We start from the raw sequence: 5,731 nt of genomic DNA on the forward strand, positions 1-5,731 counted from the left end.
GGCACCAGAGGTGAGTCAGCCACATCACTAACTAGAGGCACCAAAGGTGAGTCTGTCACTCCACTGTAACTATAGGTACCAGAGGTGACTCAGCCACACCACTGTAACTACAAGTGACAAAGGTGACTCCACCACACTTCTTTAACTACAGGTGAGAGAGGTGAGTCAGTCACACCACTGTAACTACAGGTGACAAAGGTCACTCCATACCACCACCGTAACTACAAGAGACAGAGGTGACTCCACCACACCACTATAACTACAGGTGACAAAGGTGACTCCACCACACCACTGTAACTACAGGTGACAAAGGTGGCTCCACACCACTATAACTACATGTGACAGAGGTGACTCCACCACACCACTGTAACTACAGTTGACGAAGGTGACTCCACTACATCACTGTAACTACAGGTGACAAAGGTGACTCCACCACACCACTGTAACTACAGGTGACAAAGGTGACTCCACCACACCACTATAACTACAGGTGACAAAGGTGACTCCACGACACCACTGTAACTACAGGTGACAGAGGTGAATCACCACACCACTGTAACTACAGGAGACAGAGGTGACTCCACTACACCACTGTAACTACAGGTGACAGAGGTGACTCCACCACACCACTGTAACTACAGGTGACAGAAGTGACTCCACCACACCACTGTAACTACAGGTGACAGAGGTGACTCCACCACACCACTGTAACTAAAGGAGACGGAGGTGACTCCACGACACCATTTTAACTACAGGTGACAGAGGTGACTGCATCACACCATTGTAACTACAGGTGATAAAGGTGACTCCACCACACCACTGTAACTACAAGAGACAGAGGTGATTCCACCACACCACTGTAACTACAGGTGACAGAGGTGACTCCACCACACCACTGTAACTACAGGTGACAGAGGTGACTCCACCACACCACTGTAACTACAGGTGACAGAGGTGACCCCACCACACCACTGTAACTACAAGAGAGAGAGGTGATTCCATCACACCACTGAAACTACAGGTGACAGAGGTGACTCCACCACACCACTGTAACTACAGGTGACAGAGGTGACTCCACCACACCACTGTAATTACAGGTGACAGAGGTGACTCCACCACGCTACTGTAACTACAGGAGACAGAGGTGACTCCACCACACTACTGTAACTACAGGTGACAGAGGTGACTCCACCACACCACTATAACTACAGGAGACAGAGGTGACTCCACCACACCACTGTAACTACAGGTGACAGAGGTGACTCCACCACACAACTGTAACTACAGGTGACAGAGGTGACTCCACCACACCACTGCAACTACAGGTGACAAAGGTGACTCCACCTCACCACTGAAACTACAGGAGACAGAGGTGACTCCACCACACCACTGTAACTACAGGTGACAGAGGTGACTCCACGACACCACTGTAACTACAAAAGACAGAGGTGACTCCACCACACCACTGCAACTACAGGTGACAGAGGTGACTCCACGACACCACTGTAACTACAGGTGACAGAGGTAACTCCACCACACAATTGTAACTACAGGTGACGGAGGTGACTCCACCACACCACTGTAACTACAGGTGACAAAGGTGACTCCACCACACCACTGTAACTACAGGTGACAGAGGTGACTCCACCACACCATTTTAACTACAGGTGACATAGGTGACTGCACCACACCACTCTAACTACAGGTGACAGAGGTGACTCCACCACACCACTGTAACTACAGGTGACAGAGGTTACCACCACACCACTGTAACTACAGGTGACAAAGGTGACTCCACCACACCACTGTAACTACAGATGACGAAGGTGACTCCACCACACCACTGTAACTACAGGTGACAAAGGTGACTCCACCACACCACTGTAATTATAGGTGACAGAGGTGACTCCACCACACCATTGTAACTACAGGAGTCAGAGGTGACTCCATCACACCACTGCAACTACAGGTGACACAGGTGAATCACCACACCACTGCAACTACAGGTGACACAGGTGACTCCACCACACCACTGTAACTACAGGTGACAGAGGTGAATCACCACACCACTGCAATTACAGGTGACACAGGTGACTCCACCACACCACTGCAACTACAGGTGACACAGGTGATTCCACCACACCACAGCAACTACAGGTGACACAGGTGACTCCACCACACCACTGCAACTGCAGGAGACAAAGGTGACTCCACCACACCACTGTAACTACAGATGACGAAGGTGACTCCACCACACCACTGCAACTACAGGTGACAAAGGTGACTCCACCACACCACTGTAATTACAGGTGACAAAGGTGGCTCCACCACACCATTGTAACTACAGGAGACAGAGGTGACTCCATCACACCACTGTAACTACAGGTGACAAAGGTGACTCCACGACACCACTGTAACTACAGGTGACAGAGGTGAATCACCACACCACTGTAACTACAGGAGACATAGGTGACTCCACCACACCACTGTAATTACAGGTGACACAGGTGACTCCACCACACCACTGCAACTACAGGTGACACAGGTGAATCACCACACCACTGCAACTACAGGTGACACAGGTGACTCCACCACACCACTGTAACTACAGATGACAGAGGTGAATCACCACACCACTGCAACTACAGGTGACACAGGTGACTCCACCACACCACTGCAACTACAGGTGACACAGGTGACTCCACCACACCACTGTAACTACAGGTGACACAGATGACTCCACCACACCACTGCAACTGCAGGTGACAAAGGTGACTCCACCACACCACTGTAGCTACAGGAGACAGAGGTGATTCCACCACACCACTGTAGCTACAGGTGACAGAGGTGACTCCACCACACCACTGTAACTACAGGTGACACAGGTGACTCTACCACACCACTGCAACTACACGTGACAAAGGTGACTCCACCACACCACTGTAACTACAGGTGACAGAGGTGACTCCACCACACCACTGTAACTACAGGTGACACAGGTGACTCCACCACACCACTGCAACTACAGGTGACAAAAGTGACTCCACCACTCCTCTGTTACTACAGGTGACAGAGGTGACTCCACCACACCACTGTAACTACAGGGGACAGAGGTGACTCCACCACACCACTGTAACTACAGGTGACAGAGGTAAGTCTACCACTCCTCTTTTACTACAGGTGACAGAGGTGACTCCACCACACCACTGTAACTACAGGGGACAGAGGTGACTCCACCACACCACTGTAACTACAGGTGACAGAGGTAAGTCCACCACTCCTCTGTTACTACAGGTGACAGAGGTGACTCCACCACACCACTGTAACTACAGGTGACAGAGGTGACTCCACCACACCACTGCAACTACAGGTGGCAAAGGTGACTCCACCACACCACTGTAACTACAGGCGACAGAGGTGACTGCACCACACCACTGTAACTACAGGTGACAGAGGTGACTCCACCGCACCACCGCAACTACAGGTGACAAAGATGACTCCACCACACTGTAACTACAGGAGACAGAGGTGACTCCACCACACCACTGTAACTACAGGTGACATAGGTGACTCCACCACACCACTGTAATTACAGGTGACTGAGGTGACTCCACCACACCACTGCAACTGCAGGCGACAGAGGTGACTCCACCACACCACTGTAACTACAGGGGACAGAGGTTACCACCACACCACTGTAACTACAGGTGACAGAGGTGACTCAACCACACCACTGAAACTACAGGTGACAAATGTGACTCCACCACACCACTGTAACTACAGGCGACAGAGGTGACTCCACCACACCAATTTAACTACAGGTGACAGAGGTGACTGCACCACACCACTGTAACTGCAGGTGACATAGGTGACTCCACCACACTACTGTAACCACAGGTGACAAAGGTAACTCCACCACACCACTGTAACTACAGGTGACAGGAGTGACTCCACCACACCACTGAAACTACAGGTGATATAGGTGACTCCACCACACCACTGTAACTACAGGTGACAGAGGTGAATCACCACACCACTGCAACTACAGGTGACAAAGGTGACTCCACCACACCACTGCAACTACAGGTGACACAGGTGACTCCACCACACCACTGCAACTACAGGTGACACAGGTGACTCCACCACACCACTGCAACTGCAGGTGACAAAGGTGACTCCACCACACCACTGTAACTACAGATGACGATGTTGACTCCACCACACAACTGTAACTAGAGGTGACAAAGGTGACTCCACCACACTACTGTAATTACAGGTGACAAAGGTGGCTCCACCACACCATTTTAACTACAGGAGACAGAGGTAACTCCATCACACCACTGTAACTACAGGTGACAAAGGTGACTCCACGACACCACTGTAACTACAGGTGACAGAGGTGAATCACCACACCACTGTAACTACAGAAGACAGAGGTGACTCCCCCACACCACTGCAACTACAGGTGACACAGGTGACTCCACCACACCACTGTAACTACAGGTGACAGAGGTGACTCCACCACACCACTGTAACTACAGGTGACAGAGGTGAATCACCACACCACTGCAATTACAGGTGACACAGGTGACTCCACCACACCACTGCAACTACAGGTGACACAGGTGATTCCACCACACCACTGCAACTACAGGTGACACAGGTGACTCCACCACACCACTGCAACTGCAGGAGACAAAGGTGACTCCACCACACCACTGTAACTACAGATGACGAAGGTGACTCCACCACACCACTGTAACTACAGGTGACAAAGGTGACTCCACCACACCACTGTAATTACATGTGACAAAGGTGGCTCCACCACACCATTGTAACTACAGGAGACAGAGGTGACTCCATCACACCACTGTAACTACAGGTGACAATGGTGACTCAACGACACCACTGTAACTACAGGTGACAGAGGTGAATCACCACACCACTGTAACTACAGGAGACATAGGTGACTCCACCACACCACTGTAATTACAGGTGACACAGGTGACTCCACCACACCACTGGAACTACAGGTGACACAGGTGAATCACCACACCACTGCAACTACAGGTGACACAGGTGACTCCACCACACCACTGTAACTACAGATGACAAAGGTGAATCACCACACCACTGCAACTACAGGTGACACAGGTGACTCCACCACACCACTGCAACTACAGGTGACACAGATGACTCCACCACACCACTGCAACTGCAGGTGACAAAGGTGACTCCACCACACCACTGTAGCTACAGGAGACAGAGGTGATTCCACCACACCACTGTAGCTACAGGTGACAGAGGTGACTCCACGACACCACTGTAACTACAGGTGACACAGGTGACTCTACCACACCACTGCAACTACACGTGACAAAGGTGACTCCACCACACCACTGTAACTACAGGTGACAGAGGTGACTCCACCACACCACTGTAACTACAGGTGACACAGGTGACTCCACCACACCACTGCAACTACAGGTGACAAAAGTGACTCCACCACTCCTCTGTTACTACAGGTGACAGAGGTGACTCAACCACACCACTGTAACTACAGGGGACAGAGGTGACTCCACCACACCACTGTAACTACAGGTGACAGAGGTAAGTCTACCACTCCTCTTTTACTACAGGTGACAGAGGTGACTCCACCGCACCACTGTAACTAAAGGGGACAGAGGTGACTCCACAACACCACTGTAACTACAGGTGACAGAGGTAAGTC

Source organism: Cherax quadricarinatus, unplaced genomic scaffold (assembly GCF_038502225.1).
Source record: "Cherax quadricarinatus isolate ZL_2023a unplaced genomic scaffold, ASM3850222v1 Contig1935, whole genome shotgun sequence".
Classification (NCBI taxonomy): domain Eukaryota; kingdom Metazoa; phylum Arthropoda; class Malacostraca; order Decapoda; family Parastacidae; genus Cherax; species Cherax quadricarinatus.